The sequence below is a fragment of the Callorhinus ursinus genome, unplaced genomic scaffold (assembly GCF_003265705.2).
Source record: "Callorhinus ursinus isolate GAN/ISIS: 27379988/994484 unplaced genomic scaffold, GSC_fseal_2.0 scaffold49, whole genome shotgun sequence".
NCBI classification, from domain to species: Eukaryota; Metazoa; Chordata; class Mammalia; order Carnivora; family Otariidae; genus Callorhinus; species Callorhinus ursinus.
In genome coordinates, this window is record NW_027397111.1 from 8,647,284 (window position 1) to 8,659,774 (window position 12,491).

Here is a 12,491-nt window from a genome sequence, read left to right on the forward strand (position 1 = left end):
CTTGGGTGAGATGATGAAGACTAGAACTCGGGCAAAGAGAGTGGAACAGAAAGGAGGGGGAAAATCAGATGTTCGGAAGAGAATCAACAGTTTTTCAACTAAGTAGAAATATTAGATAAAGGAGTACAAGGACTCAAAACTGTTTTTCAGGTGACTGGGAAAGACAAAAAGTCTAGAAGAATTGCTGGTTTCATAGATTAGAAAAAGAGTGAGGTGTTTTTTGGAACAGTATATTCCAACTTTTATGCTTGAGTAATTCCAAAAAGAGTATTGAAAAAATGGTGAATCTCCTAGGATATTTTTAGGTAGAGCTTAAAAAACTTTCACCCTAAATTTAATTAATTGCAAAGGATATAATTTCCTTAATATTGATAATTAAAAATAAAACTAATATTGTTTTTACATGAATAGGACATTCGTCTTATCCATTTGTAAAAATTTGTGATCAGTCTCTTCTTTAACAGGAACTATAGGTTATTCATTCTTTTCTTTGAATTTCTGTTTCTATTCCACTTCTTTCACAAAATTTTATCCTAATATATATTTTTGCTTGAAAGGTTTTTATTAATCATCCTATAATTTGTCTTATCTTACAACAAAAAGGTTCAAATACATATTTAATTTTGTTTTTATTTGCTTTGATTTTAAGGTTCTAAATGTTTAAAAATTACCTAATGATGATTTATCATTATGATTATTAGTACATAACTGATCAAGAGAACATAATTATAATTTGCTATAATTATTAAGTATCACAAGTACAATTATATTGGAAATGCATCTCTGTACTGGATAGATAAGGGCTGCATTTCCCCGCCCCAAAAACTTTATTCATCCATGATTGACCATTACTTATTGTTAGAAAGAGACAGCATTCAGTTTCAATTGTATTGTTGTTTTAGTTTTTAAAGATGTAGGCACCTAGAGCCTTATGTAAATATGTAGATGGGAATGGAAGGAGTTTCAACATAGCAGTGTCACTCAGCTCTTTAATCTCTTTGAGTTAATTGTCAAAAACCACCCAGGAAAAGGCCTGCTAGAGAACGTTCTGGTTCCTGCCAAGATGCTGAATTAGCACAGATTACTTCATCTTCTTTGAAGATTAAACCTAGAATAACTTTAGAGAAAAACCTCATGATACCAGGATTCAGAGAACAGTGTGAAAAGCCCTTGGGAAGATGAAGGATTCATTTTGAGTTGCTGCCTATGGTGGGTGAGGCGACAGCCTGGAGCCAGGACAGGATGTTAAAATAGGAAGACAAAAAAAAACACGTTCCCCTTTTGCTTGTCTTCCTTTGCATTGATGACATTGATGCCTGTCCCCTCACAGGGGTCTAAGAAATAAAATCAGAGCAGCACTGAAGCCCTGTTTTGAGTAAGAAGCTAAGGAAAATGGGTGGGAATTGACTGGTTTTTGGCATTGACTCCTTACCTGTTGAACTCCAAATGCTAGGACTGGCGGGTTGTGTTTTTAGCAGTGCCTCATCTGAAGGTTGTTTCTCCTAGGAGAAAGTTGATAAGGATGAAATCCTAGACTGTGGAGTAGCTTGGAGGGGGCAGGTTTGTGGTGCCTAAGGTTCTTACCCCTTACTCTTCCTTGAGTTCCTGGGCTGAGGGCCTGGATTTCACCTTAGAACCATGCCCTGTCCTCCCAAGGAGCCAGTACTCCCTGGGGAAGATGAGATCACAGGCCAAATTTCAGACACCATTAGGAGAGTTTAGAATAGACAGTCCAAAATTTAAAAGTCAGCAAATTGAGCATACTAAAAGAGATAAGGGGAAGATGTTAATAATATGGAGGAAGAATATGAAATAATACAACAGAACCAAGTAGAACCATTTAGGTGTAATAGTTGAAATATAAAATGCAACTATATAGGGTAAAGAGTGAAATGGGTGCAGCTAAAGAATGAATTAAAAAACTAGGTGATCAGATTATGGAATTTTACAGAAGGAAATGATAAATTGAAAATGTAAAAAAAGAGAAAAATTGAAAATGTAAAAAAAGAGAAAAAAAAGTTAAGATATGTGGAGTTAAAAGTAAAAGTGCCCGAATTCCTATAATAGGAGTTTGAGAGAGATAAGTAAAAAGGAGGAGGAGAAAATCTTTAAAGAAATAATAGAGATAAAATAATCAGAATTAAAGAAGAAAGTCTTCAGCATTCAACAGATGATAGAATACTAAATAGGAGACATAAGGAAAAACTGACAAAAGAGGCATAATGAAATTTAAGAACATTAAAAACAAGGAAAAAAACTCTAATAAAAAAGAACAAGAATCACCTTGACATCTTACTTTTGGGGAGCAACATTTGGTACAAGCATAAATAGAGTAATACTCTAAATGTATTAAAAGACCAAGAACTTTAAACTTAGAATTTTGAATCCATCCAAATTATCATTCAAATGAAAAGGTATTATAAAAATATTTTCAAATATACAAGACCTCAGAAGGATTGACACACAAATCATACACGTAAAACACTTGGTTGAAATAATTAAATAGGAAAACCAAATCCAGAAGCTGCTACCAGAGCTATGTGCAGTAAGAGTCTTTAAATACCTTGATAAAGTTTGTTGGTGTCAAAAAGCAAAACTAAAAAACCACAAAACCAAAGAATAAGAGGAGAAATTATCTTCATAATAATAAGAGTTAACATGCGAAGCAATATCCGTGTGATAAGCACTGAGAAGGGAGAGAGAACATTGGTCCACTGAGAGGGTGCTAAAATGGGAGATGTAGACATCAGATTTTCAAAGTGGGAAAGAATTAAAAAACAAAGAATGGGGCAAATTGAAGTAGTAAACATAAATGATGGAAACAAGTCCAAATATAAAAATAATTACAAATAAATGGGTTAGAAATACCTATTAAAAGACATATTGTCAGGTTGAATTTTTGTTGACTCTAGCTAAGTGCTATTTACAAGAAACACATTTGAAGCATAAGGACAGAGAAATATTGAAAAAAAGAAGAATGGAAAAGGACATACCAGGCAAACACTAACTGTGTCACTAAATTAAAGCCTGTGTAACTGAATAAATACCAGTTAATACCTTAACACAACTTTACACAGAACAAATCATTACTAGGGATAAAGAAGGTCACTTGATTATGATAAAAACTCAACTGAACCATGTATGCAACTAATACATGTTATTTCAAAACATGTATGCAATTAATAAAGTAACCTGAAAAACATATCAGGAGTTGACAAAAGTAAACATGGAAAAATTGGCAAATTCATCCTAGTGGGAGATTTTAATGTACTTCTCTCAATTACTGATAATGTAAAGCAAATGAAAACAAAAACAGTTAAGAGATTTTAACAACACAATCAACAAGCTTATCCTAGTGGACACATAAACAGTTCTGCACCCAACAATTAGAGAACGTATAGTTTTCTTAAGCCCATGTGGAACATTTATCAAAATTGCTCTTACACTAGTCCATGAAGCAAGCAAGCCTCAATGAATTCCTCACAGATCACGTTCTCTAACAATATGCAAACACACGTCAGAAGTCAATAGCAGTTAGATTAAATATCTGCGTGTGTTTGGAAATCATATCACATGCTTCTAGAGAAGTCCTGGGTTAAGAATAAATACTAACAAGAAAAAATGAAATCCTTAGAACTGAAGACGATGAAAATACATCATGTCAAAACTTGTAGGATGATGAAAAGTGTGTTTTGGCAGAAGTTTGTAGCCTAAAATATTTATATTAGAAAAGAAGAAAGCCTAAAAATTAATAAAGTACTATCCAACCTAAAATGAGGGGAAAAAATGCAGCGGAATATACCCAAATAAAGTAATAGGGGAAAAAAATAAGTGAAAATAAAGTAAATAGAAAGCGAAGGTAGAGGAGAAAAGATAACAAGAACAACATTTGAGACTTTTTTTTTTTTAAGATTTTATTTATTTATTTGACAGAATACAAGCAGTGGGAGTCGGAGAGGGAGAAGCAGGCTTCCGGCCGAGCAGGGAGCCAGATGCGGGGCTCAGATGCGGGGCTCAGATGCGGGGCTCGATCCCAGGACCTGGAATCATGACCTGAGCGGAAGGCAGACGCTTAACGACTGAGCCACCCAGGCGTCCCAACATTTGGGTTTTCTGAAAGACCAACAAATAGAGAAAACTTTGGCAAAAGTAATTGAGAAAGAAAAAGAGAAGATAAAAAGTAGATATTACATATGAAAAAGAGAATTCAGCCACAGGTAAAGCACAGAGAAAGGATTGTGATTTAAAAGATAAGAAATTTAAAAGACAAGGGAATCCTACCAACAACTGTATACTAATAAATCTGAAAACTTTGGCCAAATGGACAAAATTTCTCGTTCCAGAAAAATTTTACAGCTTCATAAAACTGTCTCAAGAAGAATAGAAAACCTGAATCGTCCTATAGTTATTAAAGAAATTGAAGTAGTAGTTTAAAATCGTCCATAAGAGGGGCACCTGGGTGGCTCAGTCATTAAGCATCTGCCTTCGGCTCAGGGGGATCGAGTCCCACATCAGGCTCCCTGCTCGGCGGGAAGCCTGCTTCTCCCTCTCCCACTCCCCCTGCTTGTGTTCCTGCTCTTGCTATCTCTCTCTGTCAAATAAATAAAATCTTTAAAAAAATAAATAAATATAATAAAATAAAATAAAATCTTCCATAAGGAAGATGATGGGTATTAAGATGAGCATGATGAGCACTGGGTGATGTATTGAAGTGTTGAATCACTGTATTGCATACCTGAAACTAATATAACACTGTATGTTAACTACACTAGAATTAAAATTTAAAACTTTATATATATATATTAAATAAAAGTTATATATATTAAATAAAAATAAAATCTTCCATAACGCTTAGAATTCAGATGGTTTTACAGATTAGTCCTACAAGACTTTCATTTCAAATTTGTAACTCACCTCCCACCCCCAAGAGGGAATTTTTCTTTACTTATTCAAAAAGTCTAATATAACTCTGTATACTGTAGTATAACAAAACTAGACCAAAGGAAACTAAACCTATGAAAAAGGAAAATGATCCATTTCACTTATTAATATAGATATGAAACCTTAAACAAAATATTAGCAAATTGGGTCCAGTTGTGTATATGAAAAGATAATACATCACGACCAAGTTGGATTTTTGCTCAGTATACAATGATGGTTTAATTTCAGGAAAACAACTATAAATATAAATTCCCACATTAACATATTAAAGGAGAAAAAGCATATGATCATTTCGAAAGAAATACTTATAAGACTCAACATACATTCACAATTTAATTAGAAATAAAAGGAAACTTCTCTAACCTGATATAAAAGATTATAGCAAATATCATTCTAAATAGGAAATATGAGAACTTCCTTTAAAATAAAGCTGTAGTCAAGGAAGTCAGCTTTCAATATTTCAATTCCAAGATTGTGGTTTTTAGTTAACTTGAGATAAGGAAAAGATATTAAAGGCATGGGAATTGGAAAGCAGAAATAAAACTTTTATTATTTATTGTAATATACAAATTATTAGACACATTATTTGAAATAATAGGAAAGCTGAGTAAGATAGCTGGATTTATTATCGATATATAGTTAACTCTTGAACAACATGGAGGTTAGAGGTACTGACCTCCTGTGCAGTTGACTCCCCAGAAACTTAACTACTAATATCGGACTGTTGACTAAAGTCTTGCTGATGACATGAACAGTCAATTAACACATATTTTTATGTTATATGTACTATATACTATATTTTTATAATAAAGTAAGTGAGAGAAGAGAAAATCATAAAGAGAAAATACATTTACAATAACCTACTGTATTTACCAAAAAAAATCTGCATATAAGTAGACCCACACAGTTGAAACCCATATTGTTCAAAGGTCAGCAGTATATCCGTATAGAAGTGTATCAAATCAACACGTATACACCTTAAACTTACACAGTGTTATTACATGTCAATTTTATCTCAGTAAAGCTGGACAAAAAGATTGGTGTACAAAGTTCAATTACATTTCTATTCACAAGCAACCAACAATAGAAAATGAAATAAAAATGAAGACATGTAAAGCAGTATCCAAGAATATAGAATATCCAGGAATAAATCTAACATAAGATTCCTAAGACGTCTTTGGGTAAAGTTAGGAAATTTTATTGGAAAACATTGAAAAAGACTTGAATAAATTGTGGTATGGTCTAACAATGGAATATTATATAGCAATCAAAGTGATTAAACTACATGTAGTAATATCTATGAAGCAATGAAATTTATCTTTAAACTCATCATAGTTTTGTTAAGATATAATCTGCTCACTCTAAAATACACTGATTTTAAGTATATAGCCTGATGAATCTTTATATATGTATGTAGTTGTGTAACTGCCAGCCAGAACAAAATATGGAACATCTCTGTCCCCAGTCAGAAAGTTCCATTGTTCCCTTTTCCAGAGTGATTGGACCATTCACCAGCAATGTGTGAGTTCTAGTTTTGCTCCCCATCTTCTCCAATGCTTATTATTGTCGATATTTTTTATTTAGATACTCTGGTAGATATGTAATAGCATCTCATTGTGGTTCTAATCTGCATTTCCTGAATGACAAATGAAATTGGTCACCTTTATTTATGTTTATTGGTCTTTTGGTTATCTTCTTTTGTGAAGCACCTGTTCAGGTCTTTTACCCCCCTCATTTTTTCTATTTGGTTTTATGTCTTTTACTTATTGATTTGTAGGCGTTCATTATTTTAGATAAATGAGCATTCTGTGACACACAAATAAGTATATATACAATAACAAGAAATGGAAGAAGCTGACTTAAGGAAAAGAATATGGAAAGGATTACTGCAAATCCTTGCTCAAGGAGGTGACTTTTGAAAAAGAATAGGTCATTGGAAATTGGGGGTCTTGAAATGGATTCCCTGCAAACTCTATCTTTGCCCACACATCCCTTTGAAAGTCTTCATGTACAGCCAGGTGTACACAATTTGAAAAATTTTGGTTTGAATATATTGAGTTTGTTTTTATTTTTCCAGCTTTATTGAGATATAACGGATGTATAACATTGTATAAATTTCAGGTGTACAACATAATGGTTTGACATATGTATATATTGTGAAATGATTACCACAATTAGTTTAGTTAAAACGTCCATCAGCTCACATGCTTACAATTTTTTTTCTTTTGATGGGAACTTTTAAGATCTGTCTTAGCAACTTTCGAATATACAATACAGTATAGAAGGCTCCACAACACCTCTAGCTAGAAATTCTTGGCAGGCAACTGGAAATACACTTCTGTAATGGGGTAAATTACTAAATTTCTCAGGCTGCTTCCCCCTGAAGAATAGGAATATCAACACTAACCTTGTATACTCATATAGTTGCTACACTTATGAAAGAAAATCACCGAGACGACTTGTAGGAAAAACTTTAAAGTGGCATGCAGTTGCTTACTTCAGTGGTCCTTATTACCTTGATATGCTGCTGCCTAGCACTCATCGAGGCCCATTAGGGTGAGTTTGGTGATTTTACTGGGTGCCACCAGTTCATGTGGGTATCTGCAACTTACATTGTTTCTCTTCCTACTGTAATGTACATTAATTACTAGTCATATAAAGATAATAGCTGAGATTACCCTGGTAAGTGATTTAAATGGTAAACAAAAAAGGAAGAATAACTTTTCTTCCTCCATCCCCTCATTCCCTCATACTAAAGATAGCCTTTGTTAAGGCTCTATGCATTCTTTCAAAAGTAATTCTATACATTTTTATGTATATACCTTACACAAGTGGGTTCATATTGTGCAAGCTATTCTTTTCTACCTAATGTATCTTGGAAAGATTTCTTTATTTTTTAAAAAGCAGCATTGGATCCCAAATTATGGATACACTATTACTTTCTTAATAGTCCCCTATAAATATGGAACATGTAAATTGTTTCAGATTATTTCTATTATAGCAGTGGTACAACAAATGTTCTTATAAATATATGTTTGCATGCTGTGTTATCAGATAAATTCTTAATAGTGGACTTACTGGTCAGAGAAGATGTGTCTTATATATTTTGATAGGTTATTGCTAATTTGCCTTCCTAAAAAGCAAGTAAATGAGAAAGCCTGTTTGCCCACACCCTCACCAACACAGAGTATTACCAAACTTAAAGTTATGTCCATCCATTAAGTGAAGATTGGCATCTCATTTTTTTGATTTGGGTTTTGTTAACTTTGTGAAGTTGAGCAACCTTTTATGTTTTTTTACAAAGTGATTATTCCATTTTCCTATTGAGAAAAATTTTATTCCTAGGTGTCAACTATACTCGAGTAAAAAAAAAAAAAACAACAACTTAGGAATATTACAAAATAAAGAGTTCTGGCTATTTACAAAAAGTGGAAATGATGACCAGAAGCTAAAGACCTAGAATGTTTCCTTTTAGCTTTGCCATTTTTTAAAAAAGATTTTATTTATTTGTTTGACAAAGAGAAAGAGCAAGCAAGAGAAAGCACAAGCAGGGGGAAGGGCAGAGGGAGAGGGAGAAGCAGGCTCCCCGCTGAGCAGGGAGCCCACATGGGGCTCAATCCCAGGACTCCCGGGATCATGACCTGAGCCGAAGGCAGATGCTTAACCAGCTGAGCCACCCAGGTGCCCCTAGCTTTGCCAATTTTATGTTTCATACCACCTCACCCCAGCTCATATATATCATTCATTCATTCATTCATTCAAAACTGCTCATTAAATACTTATTGTTTATAAAATACTGATAGTCACAGTCCTTGAACAGGCAAAGTATGTTAGATAGGGACATATGTTTAGATCTCCAATTTTGGTCTCCACTTAATACTAAGGTATCAAATCAAATCTTAGTTTTTGCCAATGCTGCTTCTCCATGAGTATTCATTTTTCCATTTTTCAAAATAAAATAGTTTCAACCTTCTGTTAGTTAACCAAGTAGAATGTTGGTGTTCTACTTTTGAAAGCCTCAGATTATTGACCTGTTACTGCTGCCTTCTTGCCATTTACTACTTCACAGTTGATGAGTTCAGTATCTGACTCTGATTACAGCCAGTAAAAGGAATTCAGAGGTTAGCGTCCTGATAGTGAAATGACATACACTTTCCAGTGTCTGCCCTAATAATTCTACCCATTTTTGTTTGTTGGTTGGTTCGTTTGTAATTTCTGTTGAACCTAGAAGGCTCATGACACATAGCCCTGGCCCACTTATTCATTGGTCAGTCCAAGCATTTGATACAATTTCTCCTCCAGCTGCTAGCAAGCAAGAAGGGGGTAGTCTAGTAAGTTATTGACTGGACTTTAGACTTTGTGCCCTGTTTGATATCACACATGAATGTAGGAAGCAAAGAGTTAAAGATTTCCAAATAGTAGGGTGTTTCTGAGGGGATAATGTCCTATTCTGAATCCTTTCTCTTCTTCACAATCTCTGTGGAATGAGAAATAGGGTCATTTCTTTGAGTACAAAGGCACTCTACTTTAGGCATATAGAGTATCAGTCATCAAGCTCTTACGTGTATTATGAGCATTTGAAAGATTGCTAGAGATGCAGATTCAAGATAATACAGGGAATCCTTCCTTTGTATAGTAGTGCAGGACCATAAAAATAACAATGCAGGTTGAAACTGCAAAAGGATCTTAATAATCATTGGGGAAATCATGATTCTTCCATGCCCTTTAAAAATTTTTGTTTAATAATAAAACTAACTGTTGGTTGTAATCCTTGGAAAATGGAACAAAAGGAAAACTGATTTTTCTTAGTGCATTGTAATTTAAAACATTAGAAATATTAAGAACTAAAGTGTCTTATTTTTTTCAGAAAAACTTATCAAAATTAGTTTAAACAGTGCTTACCTTCTTCTCCTTGTCCTATAACTTACAATACAGAGGGGAGCATCTTTTTTTGTACTTCAGTGAGTTCTAATACTATTCTCTAAGTTTGGATCAACTTCCAACATCTTATTCTTTGTGCTTTCAATGTCATGAACTATCTCTGAAAATCCTTTAAATGACACCTTCTTTGCGGGCATCACTTTCTCTGGGGCACCTCTGTCCTTTCTGTACACCACTTTCCTCTCATTTCTGTTCATAAGTTTGCCTTCACCAGGTTCCTTTGGTTGCATATCTAGGTTCTCTCAAACGGTGGCAGTGGCAATTTCCAAGGTCAGCTACTTCTGTTACTCCATTGACATTTGATTCAGATTTCACTTCCAGCATGATCACTTTTCATCTACTTGATGCACTTTCATCTTAGCTGGCAGATTCCTGGGGAGGCAAAGAGGCAACACGACTGCATACTTTGCTGTCTGTGTGTGTACTGAGTAGCGGATGCCCAGTGTCCCATCACCAACAGACCATGAAAGAAGTGACATGACTCATCACTGATCACATTGCACATCTGTAATTTACATGGTGATTGTGGCTGGAAGAGCTAGCAGTGAAGTTTGAACTTTATGTAATTATTGTTAATATACCACGGTGACTGAAATTTGAACTGTGTTATTGGGGGACTGAGATTATTTAACTAAGTCATGATGACTGAAATTCATGTATATCAGCACTGTGCAAAGCAAGGACTGCCTAAACAAATGGGCTGTCACAGGGTACTAATGGGATAGGATTTCTGTAGTAATTACAGTTTTGTTGGGCATGCTGATTGTACATTGGGCTCACTCTTTTTAAGGGCTTTTTGGAAGTGATTACAGAATGCAAATGTTTAGTTTGCTGTTTATATCAGGATACGCTAAATTATGCTGTGGTAACAAATGACCCCCAAATCTCAGTGGTCTCGATGCCATGGCACAGATTGGCTGGGAGGAGGGGAGGAGGCTTTGTTTTACTTTGTCCTCACTCAGGGACCCAGGCTGAGGGAGGTTCCATCTCTGTGCTTCTATAGTTACTAAGGTAGGGATAGGGAACATGATAAATTGCACACTATCTCTTATAGTTTCCACCCAGAAATGATATATACTTTTTCCAGTAACATTTCACTGGCCAAAACAAGTCACATAGTCATATCCCAAAAGATATAGAGAACCGAATTCTACAACATGCCTAGAAGAAAGGAATGTTAGGTGTGTATCATTAGTGACTACTACAGTATCCAAAGAGTTACCTTATAGAAAGTTTATCAGGGGAGGGCAATTGAGGACTGGAAATACAAACACAGACAATATCAGATTGTCTGCTAGTGAAAGAATCAAGTTGAGGTTTTGTGTACTCGTATTCCAGGAGCCTGGATATTGTGATTACATGAAAATTAGGGACAAAGGTCAGGATGAAACCAGAAAGTTGTAATAGAGGCTAGATGGATCATAAGGATCAAACAGGGCTATTGGCCGAGCCCTGGAGGTCAGAACTCTTTCAGATGAGTGATCGGAGACTCTACTATTCTAGACAATTCCAACTCTTTTATGGTCTCAAGACTCAATCTATATTTCATCTGAGTTTAAGTTGACAACATTTTTTAAAGTTCTGGGATGCTTGACAGAGATGACTCTCGAATTGAGCCTTGGAGGAAATGTAGGCTATTGGTTGGCAGAAGGCATGGTAAGGGCATTCTGGGAGTGAATGGGTAGAGGATGCTATGGGTAGATGTAACCAAAAGCAGGATGCTATGAAAGTAGTAAGAATATAGAACTTCTTAAAACAAGATGAAATAGGGACGCCTGGGTGGCTCAGTCGTTAAGCGTCTGCCTTCAGCTCAGGTCATGATCCCAGAGTCCTGAAATCGAGTACCACATCGGGCTCCTTGCTCAGTGAGGAGCCTGCTTTTCCCTCTCCCTCTGCTGCTCGCCCTGCTTATGCTCTCTCTCTCTAACAAAAAAATAAATAAAAGTCTTAAAAAAACAAACAAAACAAAAAAACCCAACAAGATGAAATAGCAGAACCACGAGGAATTAATTGCATAATGATCCTCAGTTATTACTGTTCTATACTTAATGTGTGTCTGTCTTTAACCACAAATATGTTAAACTCTACAAATCCTCAACGATGTACTCAGATGTCTGCCCTTAAAGTGCTCTGTTTCATAGTATTCTGTGTCACTGATGTTTAATGCTTCAATCCACCCACATACCAAATTAACATAGAATCACTTCATAGCTGTGCCCACACTTGAATGTCCCGTTTTAATCTAAATGTGATCTAAACTTGTCTAAACTTTCTCTACTAGTCTGAGCTAGGAGCAAAAATATTTAAAGCATACCTACTCTCTCAGGAGCCATTTGAGACTGCATTCATGTATTTCTTGGCATTAAGTGGAATATTATTTTTGAGAAAAATATTATTAATATAAAACAGTCAATTTTGGTATGGTATGGTCACATTTGGGATTAAAGCAATGTGCTGAATCAGTTATAATCATGACCACTTTATATTTAAATCTTCCAGTCAACTAAAAAACTTTCAAATCAAACATCTCTCTTCTTGGACACCGTGTTTAACTACTTAATGAGTTTAGCTTTCCTACCTGGAGATTTTGATGTTATATAAGCTTGCCC

At 35.0% G+C, this 12,491-nt stretch overlaps 1 protein-coding gene across 6 annotated transcripts in view; it reads left to right on the forward strand.

The window, feature by feature from the left end:
- STK33 (serine/threonine kinase 33) overlaps nucleotides 1–12,491 on the forward strand; it is a 144,287-nt gene that overhangs the window by 115,147 nt on the left and 16,649 nt on the right. The window lies entirely within an intron of this gene.